This window comes from Lucilia cuprina, chromosome 2 (assembly GCF_022045245.1).
Source record: "Lucilia cuprina isolate Lc7/37 chromosome 2, ASM2204524v1, whole genome shotgun sequence".
Taxonomy (NCBI): Eukaryota; Metazoa; Arthropoda; class Insecta; order Diptera; family Calliphoridae; genus Lucilia; species Lucilia cuprina.
Window position 1 is genome coordinate 5,289,281 of NC_060950.1, and position 13,741 is coordinate 5,303,021.

Consider the following 13,741-nt stretch of genomic DNA (forward strand, 5'->3'; position numbering starts at 1 on the left):
CTCTTTTAACAAGAGCCCAATATCTCTCCACTGGCCTTAGCTCCGGGCAGTTTGGAGGATTTGCCTCTCTTGGTACAAATACCACATTATTGTTCTTGTACCACTCAAGGGCTTGTTTACCATAGTGACAGGATGCCAAGTCAGGCCAAAAATAAGTGGACACATTATGAAGTCTTATGAATGGAAGCAGCCTTTTTTGTAAACATTCCTTGATGTAAATTTCGGTATTTATAGAGCCCGTTGTAACAAATGATTGGCTTCTTTTGCCGCAACTGCATATTGCTTGCCATACCAAGAACTTTCTGGGAAATTTTGTTTGCTTTTGGGTCCTAAACTTTTCTTCAATATTCCCTCGAGCATCAGCAACATAAAACTTTTGACCTGGAAGTTGCGAAAAATCTGCCAAAACATACGTTTCGTCATCCATTATGCAGCAAGAATATTTTTTTATAAAACTTGACTTCAATTTCCGTGCTCTGTTTTTGGCCTCTAAATTTTTAGCAGCGTTCCTGTCAGGAACTTTTTGAGCCTTGTATGTTTTTAAACCTGCATTAGCTTTAACTTTTCGTACCAAATAGTCCGAGCACTGAGCTAACCGAGCTGCTTTCCTACCGGATGTGTTTGGAGCTCTTTTGAAAATGCGTTCTATTTTTTTGGCTTTAGAAACATCATGTGGACCATTCCTTCTACCTGAACCAGGTTTTCTATCAACTGACAAGTTTTACCGGTACTGTTTAATAACATTGGAAACAGTTTGACGGCAGACCTTTGTATGCTTGGCCAACTTTTTGTAAGACCAAGTTGGGTTTAGTTGAAAATATTTAATAATTTCAGTACGCACTTTTTTCTGATCACTCATTTTAATCAGATTAACAAAAAATTAATATAATTGACATTACACATAATAACTGACATGTTTTTCAAAGGTAACATGATCAGAAAAAAATAAAAAATCAAATAATACTTTGGTTGAAAAATGTAATGAAAAACGTGTGTTAAGAATTTTTCGATCTCACTCCTTAAAATGCATTTCTAATGTTTCTAATGTTCTTTCGTTGACCAACAGCAAAAACTTTGTTCTATTGCTGCTTACATTGGACCCATATAATGTGTTTCCCCATTTGTTTCTTCTTCTTCATGTGAAACATTTGTTCGTTTATTTATTCGGTCAGTTCATTTATCAGTTTGTCAATTAAGTTTTTCTTCCATCGTCATCATCTTCAAATGTACAACAATAATTTTACAATTTAATTTAGATTATTCCCATTTCCCCCCACTACTTTAATGTGTTAGAGAAGACAAACCGACAAAAAGGAAAAGAACTTTGAAATAATATTGGTCAAAATTGAATTATTGCGTGGTTGTAGAAAACTATATAAAAATTGGTCTTGTTAATTTTTTTTTTAAAAATATTTTTTTTTCATTTAATATTAATTGAATTACAAAAGTGAGATCTTTATTTATATCGCTGAAATGTGTACCAGTTAAATGTATGTGATAAAATAAGAATTACAGGAAATAGTTACATAATGTTTATAGAGTTCCAATGTAATGAATGGATACATTGTGAAATTTAACATTATTCTAAATGTTTACAAAAAACTTACCGTTTGTAAGTTGGCCATTTTCCTGGAAATAATAAAGAAATTACTGGTTTGATAACACTATCTTATTGAAGAATTTTATTTTATTTAAAAACTAATTGGTTTCTGCTACTGGCTAAGTTGTCTTGAACCACAAATTATTAGGTCCTTCTGAATTTTGATATAAAATTAAGTAATCCTATAGACTAGACTATAGACTAGACTATAGACTAGACTATAGACTAGACTATAGACTAGACTATAGACTAGACTATAGACTAGACTATAGACTAGACTATAGACTAGACTATAGACTAGACTATAGACTAGACTATAGACTAGACTATAGACTAGACTATAGACTAGACTATAGACTAGACTATAGACTAGACTATAGACTAGACTATAGACTAAACTATAGACTAGACTATAGACTAGACTATAGACTAGACTATAGACTAGACTATAGACTAGACTATAGACTAGACTATAGACTAGACTATAGACTAGACTATAGACTAGACTATAGACTAGACTATAGACTAGACTATAGACTAAACTATAGACTAGACTATAGACTAAACTATTGACTAAACTATAGAATAGACTATAGACTAGACTATAGACTAGACTATAGACTAGACTATAGACTAGACTATAGACTAGACTAGACTATAGACTAGACTATAGACTAGACTATAGACTAGACTATAGACTAGACTATAGACTAGACTATAGACTAGACTATAGACTAGACTATAGACTAGACTATAGACTAGACTATAGACTAGACTATAGACTAGACTATAGACTAGACTATAGACTAGACTATAGACTAGACTATAGACTAGACTATAGACTAGACTATAGACTAGACTATAGACTAGACTATAGACTAGACTATAGACTAGACTATAGACTAGACTATAGACTAGACTATAGACTAGACTATAGACTAGACTATAGACTAGACTATAGACTAGACTATAGACTAGACTATAGACTAGACTATAGACTAGACTATAGACTAGACTATAGACTAGACTATAGACTAGACTATAGACTAGACTATAGACTAGACTATAGACTAGACTATAGACTAAACTATAGACTAGACTATAGACTAGACTATAGACTAGACTATAGACTAGACTATAGACTAGACTATAGACTAAACTATAGACTAGACTATAGACTAGACTATAGACTAGACTATAGACTAGACTATAGACTAGACTATAGACTAGACTATAGACTAGACTATAGACTAGACTATAGACTAGACTATAGACTAGACTATAGACTAGACTATAGACTAGACTATAGACTAGACTATAGACTAGACTATAGACTAGACTATAGACTAGACTATAGACTAGACTATAGACTAGACTATAGACTAGACTATAGACTAGACTATAGACTAGACTATAGACTAGACTATAGACTAGACTATAGACTAGACTATAGACTAGACTATAGACTAGACTATAGACTAGACTATAGACTAGACTATAGACTAGACTATAGACTAGACTATAGACTAGACTATAGACTAGACTATAGACTAGACTATAGACTAGACTATAGACTAGACTATAGACTAGACTATAGACTAGACTATAGACTAGACTATAGACTAGACTATAGACTAGACTATAGACTAGACTATAGACTAGACTATAGACTAGACTATAGACTAGACTATAGACTAGACTATAGACTAGACTATAGACTAGACTATAGACTAGACTATAGACTAGACTATAGACTAGACTATAGACTAGACTATAGACTAGACTATAGACTAGACTATAGACTAGACTATAGACTAGACTATAGACTAGACTATAGACTAGACTATAGACTAGACTATAGACTAGACTAATAGACTAGACTATAGACTAGACTATAGACTAGACTATAGACTAGACTATAGACTAGACTATAGACTAGACTATAGACTAGACTATAGACTAGACTATAGACTAGACTATAGACTAGACTATAGACTAGACTATAGAAGACTATAGACTATAGACTAGAGACTATAGACTAGACTATAGACTAGAGACTATAGACTAGACTATAGACTAGACTATAGACTAGACTATAGACTAGACTATAGACTAGACTATAGACTAGACTATAGACTAGACTATAGACTAGACTAGATTACAGACTAGACTATAGACTAGATTACAGACTAGACTATAGACTAGCCTAGACTATAGACTAGACTGCAGACTAGACTAAAGACTAGACTATAGACTAGACTATAGACTAGACTATAGACTAGACTATAGACTAGACTATAGACTAGACTATAGACTAGACTATAGACTAGACTATAGACTAGACTATAGACTAGACTATAGACTAGACTATAGACTAGACTATAGACTAGACTATAGACTAGACTATAGACTAGACTATAGACTAGACTATAGACTAGACTATAGACTAGACTATAGACTAGACTATAGACTAGACTATAGACTAGACTATAGACTAGACTATAGACTAGACTATAGACTAGACTATAGACTAGACTATAGACTAGACTATAGACTAGACTATAGACTAGACTATAGACTAGACTATAGACTAGACTATAGACTAGACTATAGACTAGACTATAGACTAGACTATAGACTAGACTATAGACTAGACTATAGACTAGACTATAGACTAGACTATAGACTAGACTATAGACTAGACTATAGACTAGACTATAGACTAGACTATAGACTAGACTATAGACTAGACTATAGACTAGACTATAGACTAGACTATAGACTAGACTATAGACTAGACTATAGACTAGACTATAGACTAGACTATAGACTAGACTATAGACTAGACTATAGACTAGACTATAGACTAGACTATAGACTAGACTATAGACTAGACTATAGACTAGACTATAGACTAGACTATAGACTAGACTATAGACTAGACTATAGACTAGACTATAGACTAGACTATAGACTAGACTATAGACTAGACTATAGACTAGACTATAGACTAGACTATAGACTAGACTATAGACTAGACTATAGACTAGACTATAGACTAGACTATAGACTAGACTATAGACTAGACTATAGACTAGACTAATGACTAGACTAATGACTAGACTATAGACTAGACTATAGACTAGACTATAGACTAGACTATAGACTAGACTATAGACTAGACTATAGACTAGACTATAGACTAGACTATAGACTAGACTATAGACTAGACTATAGACTAGACTATATACTAGACTATAGACTAGACTATAGACTAGACTATAGACTAGACTATAGACTAGACTATAGACTAGACTATAGACTAGACTATAGACTAGACTATAGACTAGACTATAGACGAGACTATAGACTAGACTATACACTAGTTAGTTAGTTAGTTAGTTTTTTTTTTAATTCGTCCCCAAATGTGATTTAACTTCTTACAAATGTAAAATTTATCTCTCAACCATTTCTTATCATTCTTGCAAATATTTATGTGTAATATTTGAAAAATGATGAAATAAACATTAAAGGAAATTAAAAGAATTGCTAACACCAAGTCTTATTCTTCTATCTGAGTAAATAGCTTATTGTTGCTGTTTTCTCAAGTCGTTGAAATTTCTGTTGTCTTTTTGTTTGTTGGATTGCATGTAATCTTATCTTGACCTACAGAGATAATAATGTTTTCCCACTTTACGAAAAAATTTAAAGTAAACAAAAAAAATGTATATGAAATCTAAGCACCAGCCTAAAAGAGTATTATATTGCTGATACATATATGTATATGGTTACTATATAAAATTTACTTGTCTAACCCTGCAGTATGATATGAAAACTAAGACAGTTATCTCCATGTTCACTTCTTTGTGAATTTTAAATGTGGCTAACTCTTTGTCTAATAAGTATATTTATGTGTATCTGATTTCAAGATGAAGTAAACTTGTACTTTTAACCCATGGCTTACACTTAAATTACCTTTTACCAATAAAATCAATAGTTTAATGTAACAACTAAATTTAGTTAGCATTAGGCAGTAATTAATAATGAAACTTATTCCAAGAGTTGCAGGATTAGAGTGCACACAAAATACACTTCTTTTTTCATTAATGTGTATTTACGTTTGTATGTATTTATGATTAAATTCATATGTATTAGTTTATGTGAATAATAGTAAACGTTATTCGAATTATCAGCGTTAAAAATGTTTCCTTTTACATGATTGCAAATACGTTTGTATGTGATTATGAAGTTGATAAAAGATGTTAGGTGCCCGTTAAGATCAGTGCGGACGATGGTCTAAAAATTTGATGAGTTTCTGTATTGATGAGTTGTCATTGCTATTTTTGAGAACTATTATGGTTACATAGTTCAACATTATTAATCTCTTAATAAATACCCTCCCATTTTGCTAAAAACGCAAATTTACCAATACACGATCAATTGCTAAAGTTTTCGTTCTAAAATTAAAACTAATTTCATATAAATAATTAACCCAAAAATTGACACCACACCCTTAGTAGTTTTCTGAATATAAATGTTTCATTTTATGTATGATGACTGATAAAATCAATATTGAAATTATCTCTTTTGTTCAGTTTAGCATTTGCTCTTAATAAATAAAACAAAAAAATCCAAAAAATAAACATAAAAAACCCAAAAAGACACAAAAAAAGGTGAGGAGGTAAAAGAAATTGACGTCTACATAGTTTGCTAAATGAATTAACAAAAAGTCCAAAATAATAAAAAAAAGAACAAAAGACAAACTACAAAATAAACAAAAGATATGATTTGGAAACAGCTCCAACGCATAAGAGTAGTAAAGTACTATGCAACAGATACAGAAAAAAATAAACGATGAACCCCAAAAACACAAGAAGAATAATAGAGGATGACATTAATTTAAAATGTCGAATGAACACACACACACTCAGACAGTCATCTAAACATGTCAATTGCTAATCGATGAAAAATAGTTTTGGGTGACAATGATGATGACGCGCTTATTGGAGCTACAAACGTACATAGATCGCGATAAAAAAGAGCCACAAGCAAAAGTTTAGAAGTACAAAAATTTAGCATTTCCTGTTTAGTTTTTTTCTTCTTGTTTTATTTTCTGTGTGTTTTTTGTCTATGAAAGTTTTGTTAGCATTTTTTTTGTTTGATTGTTTGTTGTTTTCCAATTTTAAACGCATCAATGACTTTGATGACATACTAAGTACTTATTCATTTGTACTCGAATACTAACAAAAAAAAAAAAAAACAACAATTTTTTCTTTAGGTATGTAATCGTACTTGCATTAGTTTACTATGGAATCAGATACTTAAATGAATTTATTTTACTAATGAAATTCCGAGATAAAGCGATTTGAGATGAGTGATCTTCAGAGATTAATTTTTCACCGGATGTTCAGCAATTCTTCGAAAAATCGGTAATTTAGCAAAAAATAAAGTAAAAATTCACCATAGAAACATTTTTAACTCAAAAATTTATATTTCACCGAAAAATCGATATTTCACCGAAAATTCGATATTTCACCAAAAAACTATATTTCATTGTAAAATGGACTTTTCACAAAAACATAGAATTCATCGAAAAATCGCTAAAATATCCATATTTCACGAAAAAATCCATAATTCAACCAAAAATCAATAATTCACCAAAAATGTATTTTTCACTGAAAAATTTACATTTCACCCAAAAATCGTTCGATATTTCAGCAAAAAACTATATTTCATTGTAAAATGGACTTTTCACAAAAACATAGAATTCATCGAAAAATCGCTTAAATATCAATATTTCACGAAAAAAATCCATAATTCAACCAAAAATCAATAATTCACCAAAAATGTATTTTTCACTGAAAAAATTTACATTTCACCCAAAAATCATTCGATATTTCACCAAAGAAACTATATTTCATTGTAAAATGGACTTTTCACCCAAAAACATAGAATTAATCGAAAAATCGCTGAAATATCCATATTTCAATAAAAATTCCATATTTCACCCAAAAATCAATAATTCACCAAAAATTTTTTTAACAAAAAACCATATTTCATTGAAAAGAGGATGTTTCACCCAAAAACATAGAATTCATCTAAAAATCGCTGAAATATCCATATTTCAATAAAAATTCCATATTTCACCCAAAAATCAATAATTCACCAAAAATACTTTTCACTGAAAAATTTACATTTCAACCAAAAATCATTCGATATTTCATTTCACCCATAAATCATTCGATATTTCATTGAAAAGTGGATGTTTCACCCAAAAACATAGAATTTATCGAAAAATCGCTGAAATATCCATATTTCAATAAAAAATCCATATTTCACCCAAAAATCAAGAATTCACTAAAAAATTTACATTTCACCCAAAAATTATTCGATATTTCACCAAAAAACTATATTTCATTGAAAGGTGGATGTTTCGCTCAAAAACATATATTTCATCGGAAAATCGTTGAAATATCCATATTTCACTTAAAAATCAATAATTCACCAAAAATGTATTTTTCTCTGAAAAATTTACATTTCACCCAAAAATCATTCCATATTTCGCCAAAAAACTACATTTTATTGAAAAGTGGATGTTTCACTCAAAAACATATATTTCATCGAAAAATCGCTGAAATATCCATATTTTAACACCCAAAAATCAATAATTCACCAAAAAAGTATTTTTCACTGAAAAATTTACAATTCACCCAAAATTTATTCGATATTTCACAAAAAAAAACCATATTTCATTGAAATGTGGATGTTTCACCCAACAAAAACATCGAAAAATTGCTGAAATATTCCTATTTCACTAAAAAAAATCCATACTTCACCCAAAAGTCAATATTTTATTAAAAAACAGATTTTTACCTGAAAATTTATATTTATCGGAACATTGGAAATCTAACACTTCTCTAAAAGAAATCATTCCTTTTTTCCAACATTTGTACTTTTCAGCCACTTAAATATTTATCTTGTTTTTTTTTTTTTTAATTAAATACATATTTATATTTATTTTTATTTTCGAGTGTATGAAAAATATACGAGTATTGTGACGACTAAATGTACACTTCTTAAGTTGATAATTAATTAAAAGTATGACTTTGTTTTGTTATTTTTAAATCTTTTACAGAAGTACGTCCAAAAGAAAACGAAACAAAAACAACAATAAAAACCACTAAACTAAATGACCATTTGTAAAAAAAACAAACAAACAAACATACAAACATGTATGCAAGTTTGTGTGTATAAATGTATTTAAGTGTTGGTTTGATTTCTGTTTTTAATTTTTATTATTTTTGTTTTAATTATTTCAACAACATTGAACTTAAACTGCATTAACCCTTTGATGTCACATTAAAATAAAAGTACTTTAAAACAAGAAACAGAGCAAAAACATATAAGAGTTAAACGTCTTTTTATTAAACAGAAATTAATTTCCTTTGTAGCAACAAAAACATAAAACGAAATTAATTGCTTTGACTTGTGTTGTCTTAATTTGTTTTGTTTTTATTTTATGGTAAAAATAAGAAAAAAATAAAAGTTATCTCATCTTTCATCTTTGTTGTTGCTACCTTTTAGTTGCTGATGCTCTCTGTACAATTCAAATTGTAACCATTAAAAGTAGTCTGTTTGTCATTTTTACTTTAAATTTTCAAGGACTTCCCTTTTACGAGAAAAGAAATGAAATCATAAACCTAAATGTTGAGGATAAAAAAGATTTAAAGAATATAATTTAAATAAACCAACAGCAATTGGAGATTTGACCTAGAAAACATTACACTCATAATAGACTATAAAATATAGTTTAGACCAGAGTGGACTATAGAATAAACAGTAGTCTGGACAATTGAATAGACTATAGTCTGGACTATAGAATGGACTATAGAATAGACTATAGTCTGGACTGTAGAGTAGACTGTACTATAGAATAGAATGTAGTCTGTACTATAGAATATAATGTAGTCTGTACTATAGAATAGACTGTAGTCTGTACTATAGAATAGGCTGTAGTCTGTACTATTGAATAGACTGTAGTCTGTACTATAGAATATACTATAGTCTGTACTATAGGATAGACTATAGTCTATACTAGTACTATAGAATATACTATAGTTTGGACTATAGAATAGACTATAGTCTGGACTATAGAATAGACTATAGTCTGGACTATAGAATAGACTATAGTCTGGACTATAAAATAGACAATATTCTGGACTATAGAATAGACTATAGTCTGGACTATAGAATAGACTATAGTCTGGACTATAGAATAGACTATAGTCTGGACTATAGAATAGACTATAGTCTGGACTATAGAATAGACTATAGTCTGGACTATAGAATAGACTATAGTCTGGACTATAGAATAGACTATAGTCTGGACTAAAGAATAGACTATAGTCTGGACTATAGAATAGACTATAGTCTGGACTATAGAATAGACTATAGTCTGGACTATAGAATAGACTATAGTCTGGACTATAGAATAGACTAAAGTCTGGACTATAGAATAGACTAAAGTCTGGACTATAGAACAGGCTATAGAATAGACTATAGTCTGGACTATAGAATAGGCTATAGTCTGGACTATAGAGTAGGCTATAGTCTGGACTATAGAATAGGCTATAGTCTGGACTATAGAATAGACTATAGTCTGGACTATAGAATAGACTATATTCTGGACTATAGAATAGACTATAGTCTGGACTATAGAATAGACTACAGTCTGCACTATAGAATATACTATAGTCTGGACTATAGAATAGACTATAGTCTGGACTATAGAATAGACTATAGTCTGGACTATAGAATAGACTATAGTCTGGACTATAGAATAGACTATAGTCTGGACTATAGAATAGACTATAGTCTGGACTATAGAATAGACTATAGTCTGGACTATAGAATAGACTATAGTCTGGACTATAGAATAGACTATAGTCTGGACTATAGAATAGACTATAGTCTGGACTATAGAATAGACTATAGTCTGGACTATAGAATAGACTATAGTCTGGACTATAGAATAGACTATAGTCTGGACTATAGAATAGACTTTAGTCTGGACTATAGAATAGACTATACTCTGGACTAAAGAAAAGACTATGAAGGATGGCAACAAAAACTTGGCCCCCGTAATATATTCTAGCTAATAGAAAATTGGTAGTACATCGCAAATAGTTCAGCCTGAAAAACTCTAGAGTTTATAGTTTGGACTATAGAACAGACCTTAGTTACTTCACTAGTCCTAAGTAGACAATTGATCAAAACAGTAAAATGACATTTAGTAATATATGGAACTACCAGCATCTGATATCTAAATTAATTAAGTATATATATTTATCAAATTAATTAATTTAAATATCAATACTAGGAAAAATAGCCATTCAATTACTAATTTACTTGCACTTGTACGTATGCGTTTTGCTCTTTAAACCAATTAAATATCAAAGTCAATGTTTTTATATATTGTTTTTTTTTATTATTTATTTATTACTTGTTGTATTTTTAGTTGTATCTGTAGTTAATTCTAAATAATTTTAATATATATCTGTACATACATACATATTGCAACCTTGAACTTGCAGCAACAGAGAAGTTAATAAATAATTGCAACAAGTACATCGTACGTACCCTGGCCATTCATAACGTCTGACAGTCAGTCATACTATTACGTATGAAGATTATTTGTTGCTATTTGTTAAGCTATTAATTTGATGAAACAACAAACACACAAAATTATACAAGTAAAAAAAAATAACAACAATAAAAAATTAAAAATTAAAAAAATAATAATGAAGTCAAACATCATTAAAAGAGAATAAAGTTTAATTTGTATGGTAAGAAATAAAACCGACAATAATAAAAAAATAAAATATTATTTAACAGCAGCAACAACAAGTAATCATCAGCGTTCTTAAAGTGAAAAAAATGTCAAAAAAACTGAATGAGTGAAGACTTAAATAAAAATTTGATGTTTGATGTTTATAATTAATAAATAATATTTGTTAACTTGCAACCATCATATGACTTTAAAAATGCAAATAAGTCGCAAAAAATATAATAGAATTACAAAAAAAAAAATTAACAAAATTGTTTCTTGTTAAGAGCCGTTACAAGGAGAAAGGTTTGATGGCTGATACCTAATGTAATTACACAGGACAACATATTTGTTAGCCAGTTGCTTGCGCAGAAATCAGAATTATATATCTAAGAAGATTTTAAAAATATAATAATACCCTACACCACTATATAGGGTATAATGCGTTTGTGCTGATATTTGTAACACCCAAAAAAATTGGTCCTACACACACACTTAAGTATACCAATATGTTCAAAATAACTCTCTGAACTATATCCGTCTATATATGTGTTCACAAAAAGCTTGTGCTTGTGTTCGCCTAGCCCCCATACAACTGTACCCCCTGAGTAGGGCTTTGGGTTCATAATTGTGTTAAATGTCTTTTGTAATGACCGGGCCTTATTTGACCCTAGCCCCCGTACAAGCTCTCCTTCAGAATATGACTTGAAGGTCAAAGTTCACATATAAAAACTAATAATACGATTAAATTCTACATAAATAACACTGAAGTAGAATAACATATGTTTTTTAAAGCTAAAGTATATATCCGACAATTCTGATATCTTGGTGAAAATTGCTTTGGTTAGCTTTGGGAGGGGTTTTAGAAAAATTCAGACCAAAACCTAGGAATTATTTTGAAAATGTTATTAAATTTCTGCCTTAAAGCTAAAAAACACTACAAAAAATCTATTAAAAGCATAAAATATATCAAATAAAACCTTTGTAATAAATATCCTTAAAAGAAAATGCCCTCCAAAAATATTACAAATATAAAAAAATAGATTCTCATACATTTAATTTGTTCGCTAAACATTTAGATCTTTGTGTATTTTTGTTATATTTTTTTACAACTAAAAGATCATTCTACATTTTTATTATTTGGTATTTTTACATATTTATACAGTGTTTTTTTTTCAAATTTCATGGTCATATTAATTATAGTTAAATACAATACATGATGTATTTAGATACAAATGTATATAGAAGAGTGTTCATATGTCTGTACAAGTACATCTATGCAAGTATCAATTGTATGTATGTGAGCATGAATGAATGTATTAATGTGATATGCACGAACAATGAATAGAATAGAAAAAGTAAATAAAAGTGGCAGCAGCAGTTAATGGAATAGATATTGGACATACATATCTACATAGTTGTAGCAGCAGCAAAACGCCAGCAACAGTTTGAAGTCATTTCATCTTATGCATGCAAACTATTATTCTAACATTTTTGTAATGAATTTTGGTTAGAAAATCTATACATCCAGAAAATAGTTTGATTGTAACAAACTTATTATTGCAATTTTTTCCTTATGTTGGTTGTGATACCAAAATTCTTATTAAGATTTAAAATGTTGTTATTGCTGTGTGGTGTCAAATTAAACTTTGACCATATAAAGGGAATAATATGACTAATTTGAGTAATGCAACGCTAAGTTGGAAATAAATTTTTAAATGAACTATTATCAGCTAAATTATTTATATATGCAAACAATGCAATTATTTAAAATAAAACTGCAAGAATTTGAAACTTAGTTTAGGTGCTTGAATGATCAGAACTTTGTTGACTTATTACTATATAAAAGGGAGAGGTTTGAAGCACTCAAATTCGAAAAAGGAAATGCATAACTAACTAACTAACTAACTAACTAACTGACAAACTGACTGACTAACTAACTGAATAACAAACAAACAAACTAACAGACTAACTAACTAACTAACTAACTAACTAACTAACTAACTAACTAACTAACTAACTAACTAACTAACTAACTAACTAACTAACTAACTAACTAACTAACTCACTAACTCACTAACTTACTAACTTACTAACTTACTAACTTACTAACTTACTAACTTACTAACTTACTAACTTACTAACTTACTAACTAATTAACTATCTAACTATCTACCTATCTATTTATCTATCTATCTATTTATTTCTTTATTTATTTATTTATTTATTTATTTATTTATTTATTTATTTATTTATTTATTTATTTATTTATTTATTTATTTATTTATTTATCTATCTATCTATCTATCTATCTA